Below are 19,530 nucleotides of genomic sequence, written 5' to 3' on the forward strand. Positions count from 1 at the left end.
TGGATCGTATTGAGAGACGATTATCTGCGTCTTCTTGCTTGTTGAATCAAGGGAGCCATCTCCAGCTTTTGCAATCTATCCTAAGTTCCATGCCAATATACTTTTTGTGTACACTCTCTCTTCCTCAGGGCATTTGAAGCAAATCGAGCATATCATGCGCCAGTGTCTGTGGAGAGGGAACACGGATACCCTACGTCAATCATTGGCGGCTTGGGACTTGGTCTACCGACCCAAGAATCTGGGAGGTCTCGGTGTTCTCAACTTAAGTATACAAAATGAAGCCTTGTTGATCAAGCACCTTTTCAAGTTCTTTAAGAAGATGGATGTGCCCTGGGTCATGCTCATTTGGGACACATATTATGCCTCATCACCACCACAAGTCAACCAGAGCTGTGGTTCTTTCTGGTGGAGGGATGTTTTGCAGCTATGTGATAGTTTTTGTAAGTTGGTTGTGCCACTTGTCCGTGCTGGAGATACGGTGGTCTTCTGGCTGGATCGCTGGCAGCTTGGAAATGATGCTGTAATCATGCATTGTCGGTTCCCAAGGCTTCATTCTAATGTGATTGATGAAACGATCACCATTAAGGACCTTATGGGGATGCCTTACCTAACTGATAATTTTCACCTGCCTCTGTCGGCTGAAGCCTTCCAGGAGTTCACCCAACTTCAGTCTTTGCTGCTGCTGATCAACCTTCAGGAGGAAGGGAAAGACATTTGAAAATGTCCATCCAAGTCTGGAGAATATCAGTCCAGGATATACTATGTGTCTTGCTTTCTCACATATTGTGGTTGATCCCATATTTAAGTGGATCTGGAAATGTTCATGCACTCTCAAATTCAAGGTTTTTGGCTTGCTTCTTTTGATGGACAGGTTGAACACCAGAGACATGATGCAGCGACGTCATTGGAATATCCAAGATGACACATGTGTAATGTGTAATTCTTCCTGTCATGAAGACTGAGCCCACCTTTTCTTTGCATGCAACTTCAGCCAACGAGTTTGGAATTATCTTGGCATTTCATGGATTCTTCAACCGAACCAGACTACCTATGAGATGGCTCTATCTGCTAGGAAGGATTTTGGTTTCCCTTTTTTCACTGAGGTGGTCTTCGCTGCCACATGGAATATTTGGACTCAAAGGAATGGGAAGATCTTCATAAATGAGCTGCCTTCCTTTAGATCTTGGAGGAGAAATTTTGTCCATGACATTTCTCTATTAGCTCATAGAATCAAATGTGAATATAGGACTAGCTTAACCTCTTGGCTAGCTGCACTCCCATAGTTACTCATTGTAAGTATCCCCTTTGTTTTCTTACTTGTAATTTGTTACCTTGTAACTTCTCTGGTTCTTTTTTAAAATAAAGAACTGTGAGGCTGTTGCCTTGCAGTATATAGTCAAAAAGTAGAAAACATCTAATTAACCTAGTTAGTAAACCAAATTAACCTAGCTAGTTCACTTAGTTCAACTTAGTTAACCTAATGAACTAAATTCACCTAAGTTAATTAACCTAGAGGGAGGAGGAGTACCTCTCGGTGGAGGAGGGCCGGCGCGGGAGATCGGCCGGCGGGAGAGGAGGCCAGTGCGGGGGAGGGTGGCCGGCGGGGGAGGAGAGCTGGCGCGGGCGAGGGCGGTCGGCGGGAGAAGACCGGCGCGGGGGACGGCTGCGCGCGGCGGAGGCACGCGAGTGAGAGTGTGTGAGGGGGAGTGAGGTCGAGCGCGGGCCATGGGTGTGGATAAGGAGCCCGTAGTAGTAGCGCTTTTATGTAGAAAGCCCTACTACTACGTTCAATAGCAGTAGCGCTTCCTACATAAAAGCGCTACTACTATGCCTGGCTTGTCGGCAACGGTTTGGCTATTTTAGTAGTAGCGTGTTTTATGAACACAGCGCTACTAGTAAGTGCATAGTAGCAGCGCTTACCATGTGCAAACGCTACTGATAAGTAGTAGCAGCAGTTTCTTATAAAAAGCGCTACTAATAAGCTCCTGTGTATAGGCATTTCCCTAGTAGTGCACCCCTCAAATAAAACTAAGCACCCTGAAATTCTTTGACAACTAAACTGCTGGCTATATGATGTTGGCCATATATATTGTACGTAGATAATGTGAAGAAACGAGTGGTAGTACGGGTTATTCTGCAAAGTTTCAGCAGCTTAGCATCCGACCGTTCGATCTCAGATCCAAGGGCTGCCAGCAGCCCGTATCATGGTTGGCGCCTACCACGACCGTCGCCTCGCGCGGTCGCGCCCTTGGAGATTTCACACGGTGCGTTAGGCTATGTGATGTTGGCATGTCATACATAGTCATCAGTTAGTCACTCATACAACAAGGTTAGCTATAAGGTTGGCTATAAAAGTTTTTTTACTTCTCACTATCTCTTTCTTCATAGTATTTATTGCATTTGCCAAGAAGTGACCTCCTCCAATGAAATGGTGCTTAGATGAGGTGCTAAGGGCATTAATGGCTTAGCAACTCAAGTCCCCAATGCATAGGTGCTTAGTTTTTTGTTGCTAAGGGCATCTCCAACAATTGTAAGATAGATGTTGGTAAATTTGCCACCTAGGACATAGTGATGATGTGGCATGTAATAAATGTGGAGAGAGAGCAAATTTGTATGTAGATTAACCAACAACATTTGCACAAGCTCCAAGGTGAAATAGAGAGCAATGACATTTATTTTCTCACCATCTATTGGATAACTGAGATACAACCTATTGGAGTAGTTGTATGATAGCTTGTTGGTTGATGTCATGGACATTTTACCAACAAGACTAACATACAACCTGTTGGAGATGCTCTAAGCTTGCTTCATTTAATTAGCTATAGACTCAAAATTGTCTTTTCAACTAGGTACACGCACTTAGCATCGTTTCTTCCTGGGGTCACCAAACTAGTCTCTCTCTTCTTAATTAACTTGCCACATCAGACTTTATGCCTATGTGGCAGGCTTAGCACCTGTACGAGCAAGTACAATAGTGGGCTATAAGCCCGCTTACATGGCAATTTTGCATATGTGGAGGAGAGAGGCAAGGAAAAAGTGGAGGAGTGGGCTCTCATGCAAGAGCCAGCCTCTACACGTGCTCCTAGACAAAAGCATTTAATACGAGGAGAGAGATAGAGAGAAAGTGAGAAAAAATAGATAGCCAACCCTATTGTATGACTAATAAATAATAGTACTAACTTTTGATGACATGGCATGTTTATATACTCATGCAGCACTAGCAGCTGGCTATACTAACCATGCTCTACATGGTGGAGCATTGGGAGAGGCACCTGTATACCATGGAGGTGGTCAGGAATCGGGAGACTCACGCCGGTCGTAGCGCCGCAGTTAAAATGATAATGGCAAGTCAAATCAAAGGGCCCCACCTGTCCAGCAGTAACTCGCTGTCAAATCACACAGCCCTACGTTTGCAGCAGCCTACTCCCTCATCTTCTCGCGTCTCTGTCAAACCGACTAGGCGGAACTGCCCCGCCAACCGCGCGGGAAAAGCCCCGCCCTCGACTTTTAAATAGTACTTCCTCCGTTCCCAAATATAAGTCTTTTTGGAGATTCCAACAAGTGACTACATACGTAGCAAAATGAGTGAATCTACATTCTAAATTATGTCTATATACATCCATATGTTGTAGTCCATTTGAAATGTCTAAAAAGACTTATATTAGGAACGGAGGGAGTATAATTTTGTATCCATGGATTGCGCCATGGAGTAAAGCCTCAAGAAAATGGCGGTACACATGTATGGAGTATAGAGCACGCCCGTCGCGTTTGCGTCGCACCCCAGACGGTCGGTCGGTTTGGCACGCCGCTCTCCGAATGGAACGCGTGTCATATTGCGTTTGCACACACATGTGGGACCGCAATTGAGAACCGACCATAGGCACACTCCCCGGCCCCACAAGTCGGGTGAGTTAATGAAGAGAGAGACGAGCGATAGTTCTAGAGCAGTGTTGTACAGACATCGGTGCCTGGACGATCCCTGCATGACACGGAAGATCAGCTCGTCCATGCATGTGACCAGACTCCAGCAGACACGGCTGGATTGGCTATCGTCTACATATCGTGCAGGTTGTGTTATACAGGGTTGTAGTTCTGATGAGAAATCTAAAAAAAGGTTTCTTTTCATCTCGCAATATTAGGTGTCATGTGCTTCGGATCACTACGAGGGTTAAACAGCGACAACTGAGTTCCTCCAAGGCGCTAGTCATTCGGGGCACATACACAAAGACTACTCGGCTGCCATCTAGGTCAAGCCAGTTATGTTAATTAGGACATCTATCGATGGACCCCTTTTCTACGAGTTTATCTTTAATTTGAGCTTTGATCCTTGTCTAGTTTGTCCGTCCGGATTCATGTTGTCTCCTTGGGGCAGTGAGGTTATGGTTTCTTGTCATGTGGCATTTTTTCATGTTATATGTTAATCCGGTGCTTCGGATCAAAATGACGACAACTGCGCCTCCAGGGCACGTGCATGAAGACTTCTCGACAGTCATTGACGAGGTCAAGCCGGCTCCGGTAGACAAAAGAAAACTACTCCACTATATAGGCATGAGCCTCCGTGCTTGCTTGCTAGTGTTGCTCTCTTCACACTGTCGCGTCCCAGATCTAAACACGACAGTGGTGGCCACACTCTCTCTCTCTCTCTCTGCTCACCGCTGGTCATAGATCCAGCCGGATCCTCTCCGCCGGGGAAGGTGAGAAGGTGCAATGTTCACGCGCTCATCATCGGCGATGGCTCTTACCCACTGTCGACGCGCCCCGATCAGCGTGCCTTGCCGTTCTCTCCCACGCACCGCCGGCTAGGGAGGGCCTCCGACCCCTTCTTCCTTGCTGCCATAGTGCGGGCAGATCCGGCCTCCCGCCACCCACCTAGCGACATACCGGTGACCCTCAGGTATAACTTCCTTCGAAACCGCCCTTGCTCTACTTCCCCAGCTCCTGACGTTGCTGCTTTTGTATCTTTTACTATTTCTCAGGCCCCCTCATAGATAGGATCGATCGGCTGTTCGAAAGCCACCTAATTTTTTACTGTTAAGAGGTAAAACTAGTTCATGCACTCGAATCTAGTACTACTTGGTTCAAACAAGGAAGAAAGGGGGTAGGGGTGGGGGAAGATTTGTTACCTGAATCTAGGACTTGGTCGAAAGAGAAAATAATGGGGGCAAAAAGTAGCAGAGACTGGCTATCCAACTGGTCTCTTGGTCTAATAGGGAAATAAAGGGAAACGCAGTACAAACTCAATATAAACCCGATCTATTGGTTGAAAAGGGATAGAAAGTGGGGACTGGGGACAAGTCAACAGAGTATGTCCAACACTAGATTTGCTAGCCTCACACAGTATAAGGTGGCTATACCGAACAAAAATGGGACCAACCCAGATATCCTGTTCTGATGTTTGTTGCCCTGAGCCCCTCTTATGTAATACCACTGGTAAAATGTAGCAGTCGCACTATTAAAAGTAAGGACACGTTGAACCAATGTTGTTTTCAATTAATGCCTCCAGTAATATGAATCAATGGCACTGTTTTTCATGTCCTGCTAAATTTCCCATTAAGATAAGTTGCTTCTTTTCGTTAGAAATACAACTGTCCTGGTCTGGCTACTCTCCCGTGCCCAAATACCAACATTGTAGCAGCTGTTAATGTAATGTTGCTCGTAAAATGAAGCAATGGCACCATTAAAGTAATGTCGTATTTAACGGTTGTCATACTTAATCCTAATGCCCACACTAATATCTAGCAATGATGTTGCTTTAGAAATTGCTAGTGTCCTAGTAGGATTGTAATTCAGATAAGGAACATGCTTCTTTTCATTTGATGTATGTTTCATCACTTGTTAGTCACCCTCCTTTCCACTTTTTTGTGAAAACAGAGACATACATTTCACGCTTGATCTTAGTTGAACTGCAAAAATGATATCCAAATTATAGTTGAACATTCCACGAGCTTCAAAACAAACCTTGATGTTGCTCAATTTTATTGCAACTAATGAAGAAGAAGCTGCTAGCTCATGGGACATTGCTTCATTTTAGGTGAACTGCACAAAAAGGTCCCATGAATTGAATCATCCATGTTGGTGACTAGTGTCATCCCTTCTACGATGGCGTTGACTGCAGATATGGTTCCCATCACGAGGTATGTTCCTTTTTGGTCCGACCGTTTGCCAAAGATCCTGCATGTTGAGTTTGCTCTTGTGCTACTGTTTTGGCACTGCCATGATAAAGCAGTAATGTTATTATTTTGCACCTTAATTTACTGGCACTATTAATTTGAGGCAATGTTTTGGCACCGCTAGTGCCACTAATTTCTTTTATATATCGAAAGAGGGGGTTTCCTCCGATTTCATTAAAGAAACCCAACCATAGAAAACATTATCCGACAACATCTCAGTGTAAATGGGTAGTTATGCAACTACTACTAGAACGGACTGAGTACTAGCAGGAGACATGTTCGCCACATAAGCTAGGCAGGTAGGGGGACGCAACACCAGCTCGACCAAGTTTGGATTACAACCCAAATGCTACCACAAAAACATCAGGGGGGAAGATAGGGACTGAAAGAGCCAACTTCAGCATCCCAGTCTAAGCACCCCCGGCCTCCATCCTTGCGACGCACGGTACACCTCGTTTGCCACCTTCTCGACCCTAGTGCCACTGATAAAATGAAGTAATAATACAGTTAAAATAGAGCGAGTTTCCTTGCTATCATTTCATTTCCAATGCAGAGAAAGAAAGTGCTTCTCTTTGTTAGTATATGTTTCATCAACTAGTCCCATTGTTAATGTTTAAGCGTTTCTGCAAACTGGGGTGCTTAATTTTAGTTGATTTGCACAAAAATAGAGATTGGAATGTCTCAAGGCCCCTCCTTGTACTACCGATGTACACTGATGTTCATCACTGGCAGAAGGTGTATCGGGGAGAATTGGGTCGATCTCCAGTATGAGGCCTACCGTATGAGGCGTCGCAGGGCCCATCTCGCCCTCGCAGCATCGCTCGGCCCCCGACCACCCACCGTAACCGGGAACTCCCCCATATTTTCCTCCCCTCTCTTCTACCACGGTTTTTTCCGTCATGGACGGCCCAAAGAATGTCATGCAGTTGCGTCTCCGGCCCGCCCAGGACGAAAAGCCCATTTTCTGTCATGATTTTTTGTCATAGAAGTAGGAGCCCACCACATCTATGATGATACCGGGTTTTGTCATAATTATCGTCATAGAAGTGTCATAAGTAAGACAGAAAAAAATTCGTTCAGCCAAAAATGTCATGGATGTGTCTTTTTTTTGTAGTGCAGGCTGACGGAGAGGCGTGCAAGCTGTCCTCCAATGCGCAGGCTCACCAGGAAACGTGCGAGCTATACGCTGCGTAGGTTCACTGGAAAGCGAGCCCTTTGACTTCCATGGTCGCCCGCCTTCCTCTCCATTAATGGCGCCCCGAGCCACTGTTTAATACGGGCGGCCTTACTGTTCGCCTCCCATTCCCCTCCCTCCCGCAGACCTCCACCAACGTCATGGCGCAGAAGGATCATCTGTCACTAGTCTTCAAGTTTGGTGAAGTCGACTCCGAGTCGGAGGAGATAGAAAATAAGGAGGATTTGAGCCTCATGGACATGGCCCTGAACGAGCTGGCCGCGACGGTTGCTGCCCCCGCTCCCGTCCCAGCTCCCATCCCCGCACCTGCGCCAGCGACCATCCCTGTAGCATTGACGGGCTGGTCGCCGAGCACTATCGCAGAGCTGGAAGCCGCGGTCTTCAGCGAGGTCTCCGTGGACCCTCGCGAGCTCGTGTACATGCCAGCGCCAGCGCCCGTGCTCGTGCCCGTGCGCGCCCCTCCACCCACCGTGGGCCGGTCCCCGTGCATTTGGCTGCATCCGCCGCGCCCGTGCCCGTGCACGCGCCCCCCTCAGCGGCATGGGACGCCGTCGTTGACCGCTACCTCTCAGCACTGCGAGTTGCCATCCTCCCGCGCCCCGCCCATCAATCGCGCGATGACATGATGTTTTATTTACAAGTGAAGAACATTATGTGCTGCCTTGAAGACTTCAACAACGGCGTCCCGGAGGACGACAACGACAATGACGGCGCGGCACGCCGCCTCTGCCGCCGCCGGAAATAGTTTTTTTGGGGTTTAATACTGTATCTCGATCATATGAATATAAATTTGCAGCGTGACTGAATGAAAGATATGGTTTGAACGAACTTGCATTTTTCTCTCTTAATGTACAGACTTATCAAACGATTTTCTTTTGAAAAAAACATCAATGGTTTTTAAATAAAACACTCATCACAAACGTTTTAGTTAGAACACCTGTATGCAAACCGACAGCTTCCCCAGGAAGCCAAGGGAAAATGTGCCGAGCAGGATTTGTTTGGATGACTGATAACCCACAAGTATAGGGGATCGCAACAGTTTTTGAGGGCAGAGTATTCAACCCAAATTTATAGATTCGATACAAGGGGAGCCAAAGAATATTTGAAGGTATTAGCAGCTGAGTTGTCAATTCAACCACACCTGGAGATTAATTATCTGCAGCAAAGTGATCAGTAGCACAGTAATATGATAGTTTTGATAGTGGTGACAGTAGCAGCGGTAACAGTAACAGTGATAGCATTTGTAGCAAGTGTAACGGTGATGATAGCAGTAGTAATGCAGCAATATCAATATAAATAAATTCGTAGGCATTGGATCGGTGACTTATTGGATGATATTCATCATGTGACAGTTATAACCTAGGGTGATATGGCACTAGCTCCAATTCATCGATATAATGTAGGCATGTATTCCATAAATAGTCATATGTGCTTTATTAAAAGAACTTGCATGACATCTTTTGTCCTACCCTCCCGTGGCAGCAGGGTCCATATTGGAAACTAAGGGATATTAAGGCCTCCTTTTAATAGAGAACTGGAACAAAGCATTAACACATAGTGAATACATGAACTCCTCAAACTACGGTCATCACCGGGAGTGGGCCCGGTTGTTGTCACGCCGGGGTTGCCGGATCACAACACGTAGTAGGTGACTAACTTGCAAGATCGGATCTAAAACATGGGTATAATGATGAATTCATAAACGGTTCAGATTTGAGTGCATGGCACCCGGGCCCAAAGTGACAAGCATTAAGCATAGCAAAGTCATAGCAACATCAATCTAAGAACATAGTGGATACTAGGGATCAGGCCCTAACAAAACTAACTCGATTACATGATGAATCTCATCCAACTCCTCACCGACCAGCGAGCCTATGAAGGAATTACTCACTCCCGGTGGGGAGCATCATGGAATTGGCAATGGAGATTGGTTGGTGATTACGAAGAACGAAGATGCCCCTCTCCGTAACCCCAAACGGACTCCAGATCTGCCCTCCCGAGGAAGAACAGGGATTGGCGGCGGCTCCGTCTCGTGGATCACGATAATTCTTTCTCCTTGATTTTTTCTGGAAAGGGGGGTCGTCAGCGGGGCCACCAGGTGGGTAAACCCACCTGGGCGCGCCAGGAGAGAGGGCGCGCTCTGGTGGGTTGTGCCCAACCAAGGGCCCCTCTCTGGTGGGTCTTGGCTCCAGAAATTCTTATTATTGATATAAAAAATCCTCGCAAAGTTTCGTTCCATTCCGAGAACTTTTATTTCTGCACAAAAAACAACATCATGGTAGTTCTGCTGAAAACAGCGTCAGTCCGGGGTTAGTTTCATTCAAATCATGCAAATTAGAGTCCAAAACAAGAGGAAAAGCATGAGAAAAAGTAGATACGTTGGAGACGTATCAACTCCCCCAAGCTTAAACCTTTGCTTGTCCTCAAGCAATTCAGTTGATAAACTAAAAGTGAGAAAGAAAAACTTTTACGAACTCTTTTGCTCTTGTTTGCATAAATAAGCTTAAACAGCACCCAGGTTTTCAGCCAACATTATAACTAACCATGTCAACAATAACTCTTAAAGATTATAATGATTCATATCAATGACATAATCAGCTAGCGAGCAATAATAAAAATATCTCAAACAACAACACGTTGTCAAAACAACCATGATATAATATGACAATAATGGTATCTCGCTAGCCCTTTCTGAGACCGCAAAACATAAATGCAGAGCACCTCCAAAGTTCAAGCAGCGACCAAACATTGTAATTCATGGTAGAAAAGATCCAGTCATGATGCACCAAATATTAGCTATACACAATGCATAAATCATGACAGATGTGCTCTACTCAGTTTCTGGCGCTTGTTTTTAGAAGGTGATGACACAACATAAAAGTAAATAGAAAGTTCCTTTGCAGAGGGAAGCAGGGATTTGCAGAGGTGCCAGAGCTCTGTTTTTAAAACAGAGATAAATGATATTTTGATGCATGCCCCCTTCTCATTCACTTCACGACCATCAGTTATCAACATCTTCCATGCTAAGCACGCTAGTGGCGGTTCCCAAGCGGTAAAAGTAAAGGTTTTGACTCCATTGGGAGTTTTTGTTTGATTATTCAAGAGATGAACTATTTTCATGTTTGCAGTTTGGGACTGGGCATCCCTATTACCGCCCATTTCCTCATGCGATGGCGAGTGAAGAAACAATCGACCTGAGGATAACCCGCTTAGCACGAAAGATATCGACCACCTCCTGCCGTTCCATGAACGATCCAGGCACACAAAAAGGATAATTTTTCAGAAGTTTTTAGAGGTGGCACATGCAAATTTACTTAGGACGGCAGGGTAATACCGCATATAGGTAGGTATGGTGGACTCATTTGGAATAACTTTGGGTTCAAGGTTTTTGATGTACAAGCAGAATTCCCACTTAGTACAGGCGAAGGCTAGCAATTAAGATTGGGAAGCAGGCAGCTAGAGAGCAACAATGATCATAACCAGGCATTATGCATAAGTAACATTGGACACTGGCATGAGTAGGATATGAGCACCATGAACATAAATATTATAGAGGCTATGTTGGTTTTGATTCAACTACATGCATGAACATGTACCAAGTCAAGCCACTCGAACATTCAGAGAAGGATACCATATCATCATACTACATCACAATCATCTTAACGCTATGTTGATATCCAAGATAAATCATTATCCACTCCCAGCTACTTATGCATGGCATGAGAAACTATAATCTGTAATTGTCATTGCAAACATGTTTAATCATAATGGGCTGAAGCCTGGATACTAGGTCAAACATATTTACACAGACAGAATAAGTTGAGTTCATACCAATTTCTCTTTGCCACGGCCAGTTCATCGAATATCGTCATTATTGCCTTTCACTTGCGCGACCGAATGATATGAAAATAATAATAGTGCAAGAGTGCCATGGACTAAGCTGGAATCTGCAAAACATTTTATTCAACAGAAGAAGACAAGGTAAAATGTGCTCTTTATTAGTTCAACAGTTATTCATATGAGAGCCACTCAACATTTTCATCGTGGTCTTCTCCTCGGTAAAACTCGAATAAAAGGAAAAGAAATTCAGAGAAACACACTGAAATATTTTTTGGAGTTTTTGGTTTTCTTCAACAAGCAAATAAAAAGCAAAAACGAGAAAAACTATTTACACGGGAAAGCTCCCAACAAGCAAAGGAAGAACAAGGAAATCATTTTGGATTTTCTTCTTAGTGCTACTACTAAGCATGCATAGAAAGTAAATTACTACAACTAATTTTTTTTGGTTTTTCTAAAGTTTTTCAAACACACAAGAAGAAAGCAAGAAAAATAAATCTAAGCATGGATGATACAATGAAAAAGTGTGAACACCTACAGATAGAATGATATAAGTGGACATGAATATAATGTCGGTGAGAAACACGTACTCCCCCAAGCTTAGGCTTTTGGCCTAAGTTGGTAATCGATCAGTAGCCTAGAGGGTAGTAGGGATCCTGAGCGACGATGACGGACCGGTGCCATTGGCGATTTTGGGAGAAGCAGATGAGATAAGCTACAGGGAGGGAGGGGCAAATGCGACGCGGGACTAGCCGACCATGAGGGTTTATATAGCAGGCCGATAAGCATTGGGATTTTGGGGGATTTCACTGAGTCGAGCGGGAAGCTTGCGCGGGAACATGAGAGGTTGCGCGGGAACGGGCTCATCAATGATTCATTGGCGCCACTTCGATCCACCATTTGGCCAAAAGAACGCGCGGTGCGCTGCGCAAGCTTGCGCTGTAAGCTGTCTGCGGCAGCGGGGTGACAAGACGTGCGAGAGGAGGACGAAAGGCCACGTACACATACTGTTAATAAAAAACGTTTGTGATTTAATTACCTACTATACCCCCGTCCTGGTTTATAAGTAGGATTTAAATAATAAAATATGAATGCATGTTGCCAAATATTATATAGTTGGATTCGTATTTGAACATAGTTTCCAATTATATAATTTTTATAACATGCATTAACATTTTGTTGGTTAAATTTAAGGGCAAAGTATGGCACAGAATATAAAGGGGACTATAGACCAAGACAGAGGTAGTAGCACACGGCCGCTCTCTACGCAGCGACGCAACTGTCGACCGGTTTGTAGGCGACCATTTACTGCGTGTTCAACTGCTGTATGCGTGTGGTTGCTTGCGGTTGAGGCGGCCGCGGTGCGCTCTACTCGCGTCCCGCCACGCGCACTTTGCTCTTGCGTCCCTCCGGGTGCTCTGCCCTCGTCCCTCCACATGTGCTGCTAGTATTTGGGGTCGGCGCACGATCACGCACATTCGTGTGCATGCGGTTGCGCCGGGCACGGCGCGACGATGGAGTTACCCGCTGCAAAAACTACCATACGGAGGCGCCGAGAATCCAGGCCGCCCGGCCCCCATTTACTCCTGCGGCCATTTACCTTCTTCTCTCGCGTCACACGACACAATAAGCACACCCATGACGACACATACATAGAGGACATCCAGCGGTTCCAATGGCACTCCCGTGGCTCCAATGGCGCTCCCAGCGGCCGACGACGACAACGGCGGGCAGTTCACCACGCATCATGTAGTGGACACCCACGTGAGGGGGTAGGCCCTCTCAGTTGTGTACACGAACGGTCCGGTCTCGGTGGAGAGCTCCATCCAAAATATGGAGCAGTTCCTTGCCGAGGACAAGTACCAAGTGGTCGGCTTCGACCTCGAGTACACCATCGGTCGTGCCGGGCACGATCAGAAGGTTGCCGTCACCCAGTCGTGCATGTGACATGACGTCCTCGTCTACCACTACCACTTTGCCACAAGGCCTTGCGAGCGTTTCTCCAATTTATCAACAGCTCCGACTACAGTTTTGCTACGGTGGACACCACCAACGATCTAAAAGCGCTCAAGGTTTCAGGCTTGAAATGCCGGAATCTTGTTAACATCCAGGACCACTACAAGGTCTGGGGCAGCGAAAACAACAAACTGAACTCCCTAGTTGACATCGCCTCAGCCATCATCGACCCCTACGACATGAAGATGAAGGATGAGAGCAAGAAGGACAAGAACGCCTGGCACAGTGTTTGGCATGAGAGACTGGATGAACAACACGTCAAGTACGCGGCCAAGGACGCGTACACAAGCTACGAGATGTACAGGAGGATCGTTGAGATGAGGAAGTGTCTTCTTCCTGCCCCAGACGAGGGATCGACCCACAGAGCAATGGTGGGAGCGTCACAGGAAGTAGATGACTATACGATCGTTTCTCCTACTTTAGAATGCATGCAATTGTTTATTGAGGTGTGTGTGAATTATCTGTATAGTCACTTATGTAATTGGATGTTTATTTCAGTTATATATATACATGTTATTCTTCTGTAGACAGAGAAAATCACACGGCTTATTAGCGGCAATCATCTGTGTTATTATTGGTCTTCGCACACATTTCTGATTACGGACATGTTTGCCGCGTATCACACACATCTTGTTAAGTTGAACCTTTTCTATTGTGTTGCCTAATCACACACAGTTCATCCTAGTGAACTGTATGCCGTATACCGCACACACCCTCATCTGGGTGCTTGTTTCTGTTGTTCTGCATCATCGCAAACAGTTCTTCTTGATTAACCGTTTGCCACTCATCCAATGGAGGGAAGCTTCATTCGTGGGGGACGTGGCATTGACCATTGGGCGGCAACAGTCGGTCATCCGAGTGCGCAATAAAGGATGCAAACAGGGATCCTACAGCAGCAAGGACGAACTTCCCTATCGATAGCTCATCTAACAGAACTCCCAAGTTAACTGTGTTGAGGCTTGAGTAGTCATCAGATGGGTGACCGGATGGGAAGTGGTCTCGATGTTAAATTAACTGATGGGATGGGTCACTGTAAACATTTAATTTCCTTAAATGTATATAGTGCTCCCTCCTATTAGTTGAATTAACCTCGAGGTACTGGTTTTGTAATTTTTGACATTTTTTGTTTTTTGAACACATGTTGATTGGCTTGAAGAAGGTCTATCTCGTTACTTTTTGATAATTTTTGTTTTTTGAACACATGTTGATTGGCTTGAATGAAGGTCTATCCCATTACTTTACGGCATGTTTCCAAAACATGGACCTCGAGGTTAATTCAACTAATAGGACGGAGCACTATATACATTCAACGCAATTAAATGTTTTACAAAAAAAGGGGATATGATTTCTGTGAAACTTATAAGTCATGTATGTCAAATTAACCTCTGTGTACTTGTTCTCAAATTAACCTCCAGGCCTGTTTGCTGCGTATCACACGCATCTTGTTAAGTTGAACCATTTATGTTCTCTTCCATAATCGAAAACAGTTCATTCGAGTGAACCGTATGCCGTATATTACACACACCTTGATCTGGCTGACTGTTTCTGTTGCTTTCCCTAATAGCAAATAGTTCATTGGAGTGAACTGTATGTCGTATATCACACACACATTGATATGGCTGGCCGTTTCTATTGTTCTGTCTAATTGCAAACGGTTCATCTGGATCAACCGTATGCCCAACATCGCACACGCAAGTAAAATCTGAATTGTGCTTGATGTACCTGCCATCACAAATGTTTTGCATCTTTTTTGACAGTCTTTTTACATCACCGCTTGCGATTAATGCATCGCACATAGTTTCGTCAAAGGGTCTCTGATCGTAGCGTCGCGTTAGCAGCGTTCTGCAGTAGTGTAATTACATTCATGACTTGATGATCTTTGCTCATAATGTCTTGAGTTGGAGCTTCTCTCTTTGCTTCTATTCTGGTAGAACTTGTTGAGATTCTTCACCATTAGGCTAGTATCTAATGAGAAGAGTGTCTGGGAAAATGTAGGCAGGTGAGGACTCTTATAGGCGCATGCAGGCCTGGGAAAATGTCTTGCGGGCAGGCGAGGACTCTTACAGGCGCATGCATGCGACCGTCCATAGCCAGATGGATCAGATCTCCAGCTGGGCGAGGTTGCAGGACGACATGAAAGCCTCATTTGAACAGGCTACCGGCGTCATCCGACAACTAAGGGAGGGCAATGAGAAGCTCCGGGCCGAGCGCGACCTGTTGAGGGCGAAGATCGTCGGAAGTGCGATGCAGCAGGAGGAGACCACTGCCTTGTTGAAGAGGACCGGCGTCATCGTCAAGAAACTTATGGACGAGAATGACATGCTCCGCATCGAGCTCCAAAGGCTGGTGGAGGAATCCGTGGATGCTCTCAAGCAGCGTCTTGAGGACACGAAAGAGCTCATCGCCGCTCGCCGCGGAGACTAGTTCCCGCGGCCTGCAGCAACGCATCAAGAAAGTAGAGATCAGTGAGCCAGATCATTGTCTTCCTTATTCTTTTGCCCTTGTGTATTTTGGGCGTTGCCGCATGTGGCTTTTTTAATTATCTTCCTAAATATGTGAGAAAATTATTATCCACTGTCATCGTCCTTATATTCATCAGTCTAGCTATAAGTTGCAGTCGATGCTATATAGGTCTGTTGGATCTTATATCAAGATCCGTGCAAAACTTTATTTTCAGATTTTCTTTTTCTCTCTTAAATCTCAGTCCAGTGAGACATAGCCACGCCGTGAAATAGGGGCTTGGGCGCCATTAATGGAGACATTGGGAGGGAGGTGTGTGGCGGATAGAGGTCAAAGGGCTCTCCTCCCGATGAGCACGCGCAGGGGTCTGATCGCACGCCTCCCGTACTCGAATAGCTACCCCGCACGGCACCTCCTAGCCAATAAAAAAGGGGGATGCATGGCGGCACGTAATTGGTAAGTAGAACGCCCACAGTTTCAATAATACCTGTGTTTCGGATTTGTAACGTGACAACACTTGTTCCAAAATGACTTTGTTGATTGTTAATGTGTGCACCTTCGCAAATCGGGCAGAAAAATTACCACAGCATGTTGGTGCCATGTCATGACACCATGTCAAGTTTCATGATATTCAGGTGAGTTTTGGATTTACGGGAATTTTAAAACCAAGTTTCTCGATGTTTCCGGCTGAGCTAAGACGCCCAGATGTTTGAATTCCATTCCCACTTCTTCCATTGGACCTAGAAGTTCGCTCAAGTACACATAAATGATTTTCTAACTAACTTTTGTGCACTGGAGCATGCGCTTGTACTTCAAATTTGAATTATGTGCATTAAATGCCTGGAAAATCAATTAATGTATAAAAAGGCCAAATGAACCTAGAATCATTCCATAATTTAGCACGAAACTCCAATTTGGTCTAAGCTGCCTGTGTAAAAAATCAAGGCGGGAGAAGGCAGTGTATGTCGTTTCGCGCATGGAGGTGACATGTTCCCTCTCAGAACCATCAGCCTTCTTGAGAGAAGCTCCAGTTTGCAAGAAGCTTATAGCAAATCTTGTCCCAATTCGGCCAAAAAATTTACCACAACATGTTGGTGCCATGTCATGACACCATGCCAAGTTTCATGATTTTCAAGCGTGTTTTGGATTTACAGGAATTAAAAAACCAAGTTTCTCAATATTTCCAGCCGAGGCACGACGCCCAGATGTTTGAATTCCATTCCCATTTGTTGCATAGGACCTACAAATTCACCCAAGGACACACATCTGATTTTTCAACCAACTTTGGTGCACTGGAGCATGTGATTGTAGTTCAAATTTGAATTATGCACATTAAATGCCCAGAAATTCAATTAATGTATAAAAAAGGCCAAACGAACCCGGAATAATTCCAAAATTTAGCACGATACTTCTATTTGGTCTAATATACATGTGTAAAAAAATTTAGGCAGGAGAAGGCAGTGTATGTCGTTACGCACACGGAGGTGACACGTTCCCTCTCGAAACCACGAGCCTTCTTAAGAGAAGCTCCGGTTTGCAAGAAACTTATACCAAAGCTTGTCCCAATAAAACTGCCACAACATGTTGGTGCCATGTCATGACACCATGCCAAATTTCATGATTTTCGGGCATGTTTTGGATTTACAGGAATTAAAAAACCAAGTTTCTCAATCTTTTCGGTCGAGCCACGACGCCCAAATGTTTTAATTTCATTCCCATTTCTTGCATGGGACCTAGAAATTCACCCAAGGACACACATATGATTTTTCAACCAACTTTGGTGCACTGGAGCATGTGTTTGTAGTTCATATTTGAATTATGCACATTAAATGCCCAGAAATTCAATTAATGTATAGAAAATGCCAAATGAAGCCGGAATAATTCCAAAATTTAGCATGATACTTCTATTTGGTCTAATCTGCATGTGTAAAAAAATTAAGGCGGGAGAAGGCAGTGTATGTATGTCATTTTGCACATGGAGGTGACACGTTCCCACTCGGAACCATGAGCCTTCTTGAGAGAAGCTCCGGTTTGCAAGAAGCTTGTACCAAAGCTTGTCCCAATTCGGCCAAAAAAATTACCACAACATGTTGGTGCCATGTCATGACACCATGCCAAGTTTCATGATTTTTAGGCGTGTTTTGGATTTACGTGAATTAAAAAACCAAGTTTCTCAATCTTTCCGGCCAAGCCACGACGCCCAGATGTTTGAATTTCATTCCCATTTCTTGCATGGGACCTAGAAATTCACCCAAGGACACACATGTGATTTTTCAACCAACTTTGGTGCACTGGAGCATGTGCTTGTAGTTCAAATTTGAATTATGCACATTAAATGACCAAAAATTCAATTAATGTATAAGAAAGTCCAAACGAACCCGGAATAATTCCAAATTTTAACACGACACTCATATAGTTCTATGTTGGCTGTGTAAAAAATCAAGGGGGGGCAGCGTATACCGTTTCGCACACAAAGGTGACACGTCCCACCTCGGGAACCACGAGTCTTCTCGAGAGAAGCTCTGGTTTGGAAGAAGCTTATACCAAAAACTTGTCCAAATGTGGCCAATTTTTTTACCACAGCATGTTGGTGCCATGAAATGACACCATGCCAAGTTTCATGATTTTCAGGCGAGTTTTGAATTTCTAGAAATTTAAAAACCAAGTTTCTCAATGTTCCCGGCCGACCCACGACGCCTAGATTTTTTAATTTCATTCTCATTTCTTGCATGGGACCTATAAATTCACCCAAAGACACACATGCAATTTTTCAACAAACTTTGGTGCACTGGAGCATGTGCTTGTAGTTCAAAATTGAATTATGCACATTAAATGCATAGAAACTCAATTAATGCATAAAAATGTCAAACGAACCTGGAATAGATCCAAATTTAAACATGACACTCATGTAGCTGCATGTTCACTTTACATAAATGTTCTAGCAATTCAAACACCATCCTTTCCCTCCGTAACACCATTTTGTCTTTCAAAACATAATGAAAAAATCAGGTATACCACAAACAATTTACTAAAAAGAATCGTGTGGCTCTCCTGAGGTTACTGCAGCCACTAGGGTGCCCTCAGTTGTTTATTCACCAGCGCGGAGCATAGTGCTTCCGCTCTTGCACGGGCATAGCCGCTCCTCGATAGTGTCATCCGCCAACGCGGAGCATGGGGCTTCCACTGGTACGTGGGTGGGAGCTCCCTCTGAGGGGGAGACTTCGGGGCGTGTACAGCCACGTCCTGGCATGTGGCTTGCACGACAGGACTAGAGGAGGTGTATATGGGCACTCATGAGCTAGTGTGGGACTCACGAGGCCCTACCTCAAGGGTTGCGCCTGAATTTTGGTTCGGAATACTTGCAAGGGTCCTGCGAGATGGTCAGGTAGCCTGCGCCGAGTGAATCTCCAGAGGATGTCGCATGAGAAAGCCAAACACCAATGAACCCAAGAGGTGACGTGAATGGGGCCGGCCTGCCAGCAGAGCTCATCCGTTGGGTTTGTCGACGTTGCAGGGACGGACCCGAGCACATACGCCGTGTCTAGTCTTCTCATGCTGAAATCCTAAAGAGAGACAGCCGGCGCGCGGCTCCCGCGATGGCGAGGCACCGGGTCGTGCGCCCTAACTCATCCACTCTTGATTAGCTCATACGAGAACAAGGCACCAAGGACCATGGGAGGTGACGTGCACGGGAGCTGGCCCGCGAGACAGAGCTCAGCCACTTGGGTTTAGCGACGCTGCAGGGACGAACTCGAGCACAGACACCGTGCCAGTCCTTAATCATGAGGCGGTCGCGGCCGGGTTCGTGAGGGCGTATGACGTTCATGGCGGCGAAGCACCGGACAGGCAGGT

Source organism: Triticum aestivum, chromosome 2D (assembly GCF_018294505.1).
Source record: "Triticum aestivum cultivar Chinese Spring chromosome 2D, IWGSC CS RefSeq v2.1, whole genome shotgun sequence".
Classification (NCBI taxonomy): Eukaryota; Viridiplantae; Streptophyta; class Magnoliopsida; order Poales; family Poaceae; genus Triticum; species Triticum aestivum.